Source organism: Thunnus thynnus, chromosome 9 (genome assembly GCF_963924715.1).
Source record: "Thunnus thynnus chromosome 9, fThuThy2.1, whole genome shotgun sequence".
NCBI lineage: Eukaryota > Metazoa > Chordata > Actinopteri > Scombriformes > Scombridae > Thunnus > Thunnus thynnus.
In genome coordinates, this window is record NC_089525.1 from 10633486 (window position 1) to 10646030 (window position 12545).

The window sequence follows — 12545 nt, forward strand, 5'->3', positions numbered from 1 at the left end:
GCACCAATCACAGATTAGCAACATTTGAATCAGGATGTGATGACAGTTGGTGCTTTGTTTGCTTAGGTTTTCAAGCTGCTGTCAATCAAATCTGATCAAACTACTTTGTGAGAGCAAAACACCTAATAAATGATTGCTAAGGATGTTTTTTCCAAACTTTAACATCGATTGTTGTTGTTTTTAATATTATAGAGAAAACTTGAACAAAGTTTTCTGGGGCTTTAAACACAAACATTTCTCCTTGTATACATACATATATATATACCAAAGCCATACCTACACTCATCAAGATGATGAAGAGTTGACTTTATTTATAAGCTTGTGATGGTACAGGGACTATCTGTTCTTCATAGCTGATTTACATACAGATGACTTCGGAAGAACTTTACTCACAAACTTCCTGATGGATGTACAAATAGCTGGTGTGACCCAGTCCAGGACAGGCCAGACTTCAGTGACTGCTGAGCACTGCCTGCTGTGAGAAATACTATTGAACTTCTTTGGGCACATTCTTCTTGTAGTATAGTCATGTTAGTGTTTTATATTCATCACTGTCCAATTTCCCTGTGGGTGAGACAGAACCCCCCTCCCCGAGAATGGCTAGATCTCCCATGGCAAGTCTACACCCTCCATTTCCTCTGGCTCCAGGCACACATGGTGTATAAATGTCCCGTCTCATACCCTTGCCCACCAGTGAGCTAAAGCTCCTCTGACCAAAATACTCATTGTGTCTTGATGCTCTCCTTCTGCTTGTCCACTGGCTGTGAACACTCAAGTCTGAGAAGTGGTTTAGCACAGTGGCATCCTGTCCAACACTACTTTGCTATGCAGTGTACTATATTTGCGTCTACATGTATGTGTGACCAAGGGCTAACTGGTTAAAACATACAGTGTTTTGCTAGCTTTGCATAAGAGTGATTAACACATGTGAGTTTTTCTCATTCCCATATTATTTGAAAAGACCAACAGAGAGTGAAATTGTGAGTAGGGAAGCAAGAAATGAACCACTGCTAGGCAGAGAATTACTGTTGTTCCAGTTTGAATCTATGAAAGGTCAAGACAGCCAAATGTTCAACATCCATGGAAAGACTTCCTTTTGCAAGGGAAAGAAGGCTTTGCAGTTTCAGAGAAGAGTAGGGATGTGTTCCACCCTTCATTCCTCTCCCACACACACACACAGACCTGCATACAAGCTTTAATTCTTCAATTGTAACTTCTCCTGAGGCACTGGTGTCACGCTCCAATTTTTATTTGTATATTGTTGGACTATGTTTACAGGGTTGAGCATGAAGTAAAGTAAAAACGTCTATTTAATAGCTATGTGCACCTGATTTATATCAATGAGGGCAAGGCTAAGACTTTGTGGATGAGGACAGACAACCCTCACTGGGAGATTGGAGGCCATATTTCAACCTCTTAAATCTTTTTATTATACATTTTGATGGGATCAAAATATAGCTGAAAATGTAGAGCCTCAATACACCTCCAACTGTGAATATAGAGCAAGTTTTATTATATAACCATTGTTTCTGATGACATTTTTACTCTTCTGGATTGAACTTGCGTGTGTAAGTTGTTCAACCTGAACTGGAGCCACCAATGGCAGAAATCTACACATTTATAATATTAAAAGTGTTAGTGTTTACAACATTGCATATGCTGAAGGCCTGTTAGACAGCAGCAAAATAAAATATTAGCAGGAAATGTCAGTTGTGAGAGAAATGCAGCTTAAGCTTTGGCACTATACCAGAAACCGGTGTGTGTGTGTGTGTGTGTGTGTTCTCCCGTCTGTGTGTGTGTGTGTTCTCCCGTCTTTGTGTGTGGTGAGGTATAATGAATCGGATGCCATTTTGAGAGATGCTGTTTATAAGCGTCTGGACTGACGTTGGAGGCGACAAGGGAATGTGGGGAATGAAGGAAGCAGTGCGAGCTACACTTAACAAAATGTGACAGGCGCAAAATGACAGGGTTTGGCCCGGGAATCCGGATGCCACTCGCACACACACACACAATCCTCACACGCAGACATAGGCACACTTAGAACACATACATACACACACCGCCATGGAAAAGTGGCTACAAGCATGAGGGGACAATTTGATCTGTTCCACCAAACACAAATCAATGTCTGTGTGGCTCTATTTTTGAGACACACGAACACACACGCAGTCCCAATCAGTTGGGCTTTCTCAGACAGGGACAAAACAAAGTCATCTGAGCCTGCAAGTGTCTCAGCCTGGTTGTGACAGCCAGGATAGTTGCTATTAGACAGATTAACCTGAGGGATTTCTGCCCAACCCCTATTGCCAAGCAAGGACACAGCACTCTCTGTGCCCTTACATATTTTAGTTTTAGAGTAAAGTATACATGGCTCCAATAAGTGAGCCTGGTCTGACCTTCTTTAATCCGAAATGACTCATTTAAAAAGTTTATAATCTTTATACTTTGTGTCTCTATGATGATATTAAAAAAGAAAAAATGCAACTCTGAAGAAAAGTTAAAAAAAAATTGTCAGATGGTATGTCAAATCTTTGATGCTTAACATCCTCAAATTGCTCTACGCCCACACACTGCATCATACATTCAAGTTGGAGAAGAAATACCTGTAATCTTCTGTTCTTTATCATCTTTGTGATATAACATTCTATCATTGTTTCAAAGAAAGTATAAGTGTTTAGAGACATCCTCAAGCGTTCACCTCACACCTGCATTAACAAAATCTGACACATACTCACCACTAGGCGTACAGTACAGCACGCAGGATCACTCAGCTAGTCGCCATTAATCTACTAATGCCATAGGTTAAGGTTCAAGGGATAATAGTAAGAGAACTTTATGTGCAGGACATCACCTCCTGGATGTGCTAACCCCACTTAATCCTCACAACTCTGCATGTATCAGCATATGACAACTACGCTAAGACTCTAAACATGATAACTCATACAGTGGCTCATCATCGATGCAGCCTACCTGTCAATGCAGGCTTTGTATGGAATATTTATGTCGTTCTCTCTTCCTGACAGTGACAGATGAGAGCCAGAGCTGACAGAGCGTTCCGTGATGGCAGTTTATCAGCATCTGGGTCCGCAGGGTCACTTCAGCTCCTGCACTCCCTCTCTCATCTGTCTCCATCTCTCTCCCTCCCATATCTCCTGACCTGACTTTCTCTCCCTCTCTCCCTCCCTCCTCTCTCTCTCTCACTCAATGGAGTGACAGTTCTGACAGAGCACCATAATTGTGCAGGCAGTGTTTCCCTCATTCCCTCTCATACTCTTACATATATATGTCGTGGGAAACGTGTACACACAGACGGCAATTAAGACAGAGAAATACCACTGACAATCTGCTGTAACAATAGTTGTCAATAACGTCAGAGATAGATTAAGCAAAGACTTTATTGCTTTGGCATTAACATATTTAAAATGCCAGCTTCCTTGTGCAAGACCAGAGGATTTACGCTGACATCTCCCCAGCTGATTAAACGTGATGTTTCAGGATAAAATACAGCCTCGGTGAAAGGAAGAGGAGAAAGTCAGGGGAGGCCAGGCTCACGCTGCATGTGTACGACACCTTAATTGCATTGATGATTATCCCTCCACATTACGCCTTTCCTGCTCATATTTATAGTTGTGTCCAATTTTCATTATGCTCTTCATTATGGAGCATAAATAACCCACGTAAATGTGCCGACACACCACGACACACCCCATAACATTGCCAAGTGATATCCATCTTGTCCCCAGTGATCCGACATTACCTGGCTGAATTATGTCTATTAGCTACTCGTGGCCCCTCCCACTCCATCAGGACAGCAGTCCGCAGATGACAGCATTAACTTTTAAGGCTTTATAGCATCTTCTTTACCCAACACATACCATTAATCCACTTAATGGCCACCATGACCCCTTTCATCGTGTTTCATAAAATAAAAATATGAATAAAGCCCATTACAGTCTCTATTGTGGAGAGTCTCTGTGATAAATCAGAGTGGTTCTATTAGAAGGATTGCCTCTGTGACAAGTCAGGTTGGCCACGCTAAATCATCTGCGCTGTTTGCTTTATTATACTGTAGCTCTTTTCTTGCCTGTTTTAATGCTTAAAGCTGGAATCTTTAACTTTCATCACGTTCAGAGTCGTATTTCAATCCCTTTTTGTACTTCAGCCAGTTGTTAGTGTGAAGGCTTCCAAAACAATATTTATCCTCGTCTTTGAGTAAGTCCCGTCTCTCTCACTTTTGGGATTCTGTGCTGGCCTTAGATAGATGTTTCTTCTTGTTTACATCTGCTGGGGTGTGTTGATTCTGGCAGCAATTGCAAATGCTGAAACACGCCACTGCATCCAAAGTATTATTTTCTACTCACCTTATGCTGTTAATTTGAACATGTGAAACTACAAAAATCAATTCCTATCTGATTTCCTCTGGTTTGAAGACACTTGCTGTCAGCCAAGAAGGTCATGACTCGCAGGAATAAAACTCAGACACCAAATCCAAACATGGTAAATGTTCCAGTCTTGCTAACACCGCCATGCTGATGAAACTACCATATTTTCACTAAAAACTTAAAGCTGCTCTAATCAACATTTTATATTAAGAATGGATCAAATTTCTACATGTAATGTAAAGGTTGCTGCTTGTTGTGACAAACCCACACAGAATTATCCCCCAACTTGCATTTCCCAAAGCGTTTTAGCATCCTTTAACACATTGTTTCGGTATAGCGGCCCGCAACTTTACTGTTTTGATTACCTGCAGCAGGCAGCTTTTTTCAATAAAAAAATGGCCAATAAACGCACTGCACGCTATCTGCCCAGCACCAAACAACAGACAGACAGAGTTAGCAACTAGCTGGTGAACATAGTGGAGCAGCTAAAGGGCCAGATATTTCCCTTAGGAGTTGATGGAGACCAAAACAGAGCTAAAAGAAGAGTGAATATTGGACTTCATCAGATGACCAGCGACACATAGCCTACAACCATAAATGAATGTTAATGTTGCTTGTGTATGCTGGATGTGTAAACAAGTCACTGTTTTCTATGTTTGCCATACCAGTTTTATAAATATGTCAATGTTTCACTGCCCCCAAGTGGCCAAGAATAATATTAATAATAACTACTAACTAACTGAAGTGCTTTACGATGTTTGAACAAGACAACTTAAAAAAATATTCTAAAAGGAAACAAAAGGAAAAACTGCTTTGCTTTTCATTCATTTTTTTGAAAACTTTTACTTCTACAAACCTAGCAATGAACTACTGACTCAATCACAAGAGACCCATCAAATATAATATAGAGTTGAAAAGGAAGCCCTTTTAACCTCATCTGAAGGAATAACTGCCAAACTCTATTAGCCATGTCTACATTTTGGTATATTTGCCGGTTCAAAAAAGACCAAGATGCAGAATCTGCATTCAGAACGATTCACCTCCCAAGACAACCATCTACTGAGGCAGGGCAAAGGCCAATCACACAGTGTACAGGGTGAATATGTGCGTAAGTGTGTGTGTCTATAGTGGAAATACTGTGTGGATAAGAAGCTCTAGGTCCAGATACTGTTGAATTATGGAGCAAGCTCTTCCTAGATAGAATTAAGTATTCTTACGTGGTTTCAAAAAACCTCAGTCCTCTGTTTTCACCTTTCTCCATTCCCACTCTGCCTTCTGTTCCTTGAAATTCTTCTTTGTGGTGACTCAGAGGGGAGTCCTCTGCTTTAACTTCAAAGAGTTATCTTCTCCTTTCTTTTTCTTTAACACTGGCCAAAAATCTACTTCCATTAATGGGTAACAACCTCTGTGATTGAGCGTCACATATAGTTTGCTGTTTGGGCAATACAAACCAGTTCGGGCTAGGACACAGTAATGATAAATGGAATTATGGTTAACAAAAATGCTATCACTGGCTGCGGTACAAAGGCCTTTCAGTAAATTCTCAATTTGAGGATCTAACACTGCCCTTGAATTGTTTAGGCACAACTGGGACGGGTGGAGGAATTAATTTCAGATATTACCAAACAGCAGGGTACACAGCTCCCCAGGCGCCACAGACAAAATCTTTCATCCCTGCTAAAAAAAAATTGAATGGGGATTTAAGGAGAACACAGATAATTCAATCTTTATCTGTGGCAAGCCACAATGAAATGTTAAGTTTCCATGGGATCCTCTTACCTCAAAGGAGGACTCTGGAATGAAAGGACAACACATCTAAAGCATCTCCCTCCTCCTCTCAAGCAAAAGAGTAAATGACTTGCACAGACACACACCAGCACACATACACATTCTCTCACAGACACGCACACACAACATAAAAGGTGCTCATCAACATATCAAAGCTGTAGTACCTCCTGTTCAACATGCTATATGCGAACCCAGTGGAAGCCAACAAGGCAACGCTCAACTCTCCTCTGCAACTACACGCCTCTTATATATATCGCACTGACAGCTCCTGCAGATAGCAGACAGTTACAGATCGAGATAACTCTCAGGTGTCAGGTATACATGCGCACGCACACAAACACGGGCATGCTTGGCATTCTGCTCTATAACAAGCCAGCCAGCACCTCTCTTGCTCACATTTACACCCCTGCAACGTAAGAGAGAAAGTTTGAGAGGATGAGATAGCACAGGAGGGAATGAGATGAACAACTCTGGCTTAGTGGATGCCCAATAACTGCATACAGATACTTCTCCAGAGAAGCTCCACTGTAGCATTTAAGTTGTCAACATGCATCCAATCCACTAGTTTGGAGACCGTTACACTAAGTCAATATGCAATTTCAGGCAGGTTGGCAGAGAACATTGGATTGATTGATTCTGACCTTTTGCTTGACAGTACCTGCTGTACACATTCTCCACAAAATAATGAAAAGTGTTGAAATCCACCTATCTTTAGCTTCTGCCTCTTTTCTTCTCGCAAATAAACGCCTGTTGTTAATCCCACTCATATGTCTGGCTGTAGGTCTGCTTTCTCTACGTTATCTCTAAGAGCAGGGGAGACAGACTCAGGGGGGTGATACTGGCGCTATCGATTTGTGCAAACATGAGCGCGCACGCACACACACATACACATTCGGTAAAGGCACAGCTCGGCCATAATCCTCAAGATTCAACTCCATGTATCCTGCACCACAATTACAAGGTAAATCGTGATAAAAACAAACACTCTTTCTCATTATCAGCACACACACACGTTGACATGCAATATTCTACGATATAATACTCTTATTTGGGAAGATACTGCTATTTTTAAGATGGACGGGAACATAAAAGTGATTTCAAATGCTGTCAACATCAACAAGACAAGGACTGCATCACATCGCCTCAAGCTAGAGTGAATCAGCACCTTCTCTCAGTAAGATGTAAGAGATCAAGCACATTTCAGGCTGAGACTGCCTCTCATCGGCGCATTGAAGGGTTATAATACCCAGTCGGGAAGGTCACAATACAAAGAGACACAACATTCTTCTCCCTTCAGATGTGGTGAGAGAAAAAAAAAAGAAGTCCCTTCAGAGAGGAAGCGAGCCACTCTCATATCAATCCATCAGACTGAAGTCGCTTCACGCAAATTAGAAAAATGCCAATTTAAATGAAATTCTCTTGTCTCGGGCTGAGCTCAGCTTGAAAAGGCCGGTCACATGAGGGTTTAAATAGAAATCTATTTTCTGGCCTGAAAATCAAACTGGCCATCATTCTGTCTTGCCTCACCTCTCTCTTGGGGACTTGTCACATTTATAACATGTAGTCATTTTCTCAGCTGTCAAACCATGCTCTTACCAAGCTCTGTTCCCCCAACCCAACCTGTCAACTTCTAATTCTAATCTGCTCAAATGTCTGTGTATGCGCGCGAGTGTGTGTGTGTGTGTGTGTGCGAATCAAGCATTTAGTACAGTTTTTTAAAGGATGTCTTTGGAATTACAAGGAGATTTCATTTCTTTTACGTTATTCATTATTAATATGTGTGGGTGGGTGTGTGTGTGGTGTGTGTGTTCTGTAAAGGTCCGGAGAGAGGTGGCATAGCAAAGTAGGTCATGACAGAGGTTAGTACTGCATTAGCGACTGTCACAGGCAGGACAGGAGAGAGCAGACACCAGGGCAGCCCTCTCCCTCTCACTCACAGTCTCACACACACACACACACACACACACACACACACACAAACACACACACACACATACCAGCGTTTTCTGAAACTCTGCGGCGTTCTGTCATGGATCTGAGCCAGCAGGCCGTGACACACATGGAGGGCAGTGTCTGGAACAGGCCGACGTGTCCAGTCTGTCTTTTGTGTGTATGAGTGTGTTTGCATATGACAGGGGCGCTTGACCTGCCAGAATCCAAACTGTTTGCCCTTGCCAAAGATTCACATAAAAAAAAGAAGTTCTCAACTTCTTTTGACACTTTTTCGGCCCAGAGTGATTTTTAATAGCAGTCGTTCAATATTCAAAGATTTGCTCCTTCTAAGCACAGATGAATCTTGGTGGAGCTCTTTGTATCAGTATCCAACTCTCAAAGTTGACTTATGGAAATCTGTCTCATTACTTCTGCCTTCTTACGGTTCAAACACTCACATAAAAACATAGTGATCCAAGCTGTTTCTGTTGTCTGCTGCGTCAGTCAATGATTTTTTTTTTTTTTTGATGTTCTAAGTCTCTTCAGTTTCCATCCTCAGAAAAGTCGGGGATAATTATGGGAGTAAAAAGGCTCACTATCAGAGCAGATTAACAACATCTCACTAGGCTGAACTCCTCACTCCCTTTTATCTCCTCAAATGCAGTAGAAGAGAAGACAAGTTATGCAACTCCCACCTTAGGGACCGAGCCGACTTTCTACCCAACTTCTGTCTGTCTCTGCATGTTTAGGGCGTCTGCAAGTCCTCTGCTATTTGATGTGTGTGTTTGAAGCAGCCATGCGACCGGGGCGAGAAGGATGTGCCTGTTGTTCACAGCTCTTGCTGCTTTGCTCTGTTCCCTCGAGGAACAAGTTTCAAAGCATGGCAAAGTTGGACCTTTCCTGGTTCTACATTTAGCACCTTCTCAAATCGCAGAGCCAAAGTGCTAGATAGCTTTTCTCCCACCTTCCTCTTTTATCATTCCTCTAAAGACCCTCCTTTCATTAGTTAGGTTTTGACAGACCTGCTTTCCTTCTACTGTCATTTAGCTAAAATGTTTCATTTGAAGGAAATGAACATCTGCCTCAGAGCAATTCTACAGTGCCCAAAAGCCACTTTAACCCACATGGACCCTAATGTAATATTCTTTGTCTTACATATTAAAAGGATATTTGATCGTATCAGTTTGATAAAATGATATATATCAAAAATACTAAGAAGTTACAAGGTTTTGCTGTCTACTCATTAGAGACAGTTTTCATTCTCCTTGTGGAAAATAAATGAACCACAAGTTGAGCTTTGGGTTAATTGGTCTCTTGGACAGTTCTGGGTAAAATTTGCACATGAAATATTTCTGGCTCTGGATTTCTTGCTTGTTTCTGCCTTACTACTACTACACACAGTATATAATGAGAATTGAATCATTGGTCAAAAATAACCAAAAAATTTCAGCCTGTCTATCAGGCTGTAAATGAATTTATATTCTAAAAAGGTATTTATACCATAATATTTCTACTATATGTTGGCTCTTTAACCCTGAATGTCTCTCTGTCTTCAGCATAGACACATCAGTAAAAAGGTTTCCATTTATGACACTGTTCGTGTTTTCAGAGAGGAGAAAAGACATCTGGAGCTCTTTTGAACTGAAAACACACACACACAAAAAATAAAAAATAAATATTTGATCGAACAGTGCTGCCTCTGGATGAAAACTGAATACCAACATCACATTTGTGCAGACAAGTGAATTCCTTTGCTTGAAATACAATGTAAGGTCCTGCTTGATACTTCAGCAATGTTCATATTGCATTTAATTTCATACCTGTAATGTTTAAATTGATTACATACTACTGTCAGTTAGTAGTCAGAATGTAGGTTTGTTGCATTCTCCCCTTTCACAGAGTATGTACATGCCACTGTATGAAACATCACAGAATTTCAAATCTATTTCACCTATCCCTGAAGTCTGTTGGTCAGCTTTCAATGAAAACAAAAAGATACAACCTGCAACAAAAGTTCCAGTCCGATTCAGTGACCTACAGTGTATGGTCCAGACATTATATGCTTTTATTTAGAGGTAGCTAGTGTAATGCCCGTTCGAAATGTGCCTGTATATATATATATATATATCAACTGACAAACGTATCAATTAAAATGATAAGGATTTAATAAATTAAATGGTTTTAATCCAGGCAGAAACTTCACCAGTGAGACTAAACTGACGTTGAACCGTAGAAGCAGTTTACAGCCTTCCATTGGTTGATCTGCTGCTGATCAAACATGTCTGTACTCCTATTGGCTAGTTTTACTGCCTCCACCTCTGTTTTTTCTCCTGTGTACGCTCTCTAGAGCAGTTTAACTGGGTGGGGCACATACCTTTGTCCCGCTTAGCAAGTCAGAGCCCAGAAGCTCCACCCCGCTGTGATGTGACGGTGTTTGTATCAAACAGTCCGTGTGGTTTGATACTCAGACTCAGACACCGAGCTGAGCTGCTAGCTGTTTATTATTTATTTGTGCTTTAGAATGTAACAGCTGTGAAACAATCAGAAAATAACGTTGTATGTCTGTCATTCACGGGCTTTCTCTCTCTCTCTCTCTTTCTCTCAGAGAAAACTTTCCAACTTTCTCTCAGAGAAAACTTTCCAACGCTATCTCTCTGTCGCTCACTCGTCCTCTCAGCTCGCTCGATCTTTCTTTCTTTTTCTCTTGTCTTTTTTAAAATGAGTCGCGAAACCCACAACAAAGCATAACTTTTAACATAATCAGACGAAGAGAGATGTTGTTCCCTCATCTCTCTCATGGCAGGGTTGTACAGCTCTGACCATGACATGTAGTCACAGAGCCCAGAAGCCCCGCCCCACTGATGCAGAGCAAAGTGGTTTGCTGATCGCTTGTTTATTACAAGTTTATTAATATTAAACGTGTCACGTGTCCAAATTGCACCAAATTCGAAATTGCACTCCCTTGTGTCCCCAGCAATATACCTGCTAAATGTGAAGTAGATCGGAAGAACGGTTCTCAAGATATGCGAAGGACAAACATACAGACAGACAGAGATTTCTTGCTTTACATCGAGAGATATACCTAAAAGTGCCCATGACCGTTGCAGTACAGAGCAGAAAACACAGCAGCATGCAAATAGCAATCTCCATATTCATACGTAGTACACCAAAAATAAATGTAACAAATGAATAAATAAGATCTCTCTCATACTAAAATGTACTTTACCACTGTATTTTTTTCAAGCTGAGCATGCAGCTGGTGAATACATTTGAATTCAAAGTAGCAAAGACAGCTAAAGGAGAATATGACACATTTATAGAAATGACATTATTCCTGTTCAGCTGGGACATTTCAGCCGATACTCAAGAACATGTGCCTGTATTACCTTAAGCTAAAAACTGGAGAACTGACCCCTGTCAATGAAAGATGTAATATCTGCTATTGCTCAATACACAATGAATGGGCTCCGTCATTGACCTCAATCTTTGGCGCAGCTGCAGATTCTATGTGCCAGTGATATCACAAATTCATAGCTTTTTAGCTTTAGTCAAGAGTGATGCCAGTTGACAGATATTTAATAATATGCCCTGAGAAACAGCAATGATGTGAATTCTGCAAATTACTGTCATTCTCCATTTTTGTGAATGACAGCCATGATCTGTACACATGGAGTATGTCTCTTACCAGGAAATGTTCTTTCATCCATTTAAGGATCACATTTCATGATGATGTTGATTTCGACAAACAAAATTCTAAGACTTTTTATCCTGTTGACAACAATCCTCAGCATTGGTTTTTATGGACCACAAAACTGAAAATCAGTGGGAAGAAGGTTCCTCAGAATCACTGATTCCAGTTCATTAACTATATATTAATATGCTGATTCAGGATTGATGTTGTCTACCTTTCAAGTTTCCTACGTATTGATGTTGTCCACCTTTCAAGTTTCCTGCGTATTGACTGTTTTAAAATGTAGGTGTTCTTTTACATGACATGACAGGAAGACAAAACACTGTCCATGGACCTAATATCAATTATAAATATTAAAAGTTGAATTACAGTAAACCACAGCAACAAAGAGGTGATGGTACAGAACTGTGCTGCTGCCTCAGGGCCTGATAATTGAGACATCATTTGATATAAAATTACATATTGTGTCACCTCTCATCTATATTTAGCTCACCCCCAGATAGGCACACTGAAATGATAAAGAACGGCTGCCGCAGATGACATGAGACATATCAAAAGCTATGCAATAAAAGCCTTTTACAGAAGCAAACTTTTTCTCAGAAATAATTATATTTATAATATTATATACACTGTACTTTTTACAACACAGCAGGTTATGATACAGTACATCATTAAACAAAACCCTCAAAATGTAGCCAACAAGTACACTAACCCATACATTCAGTGCATCCAATAAAGTGTTAACTCTGCAT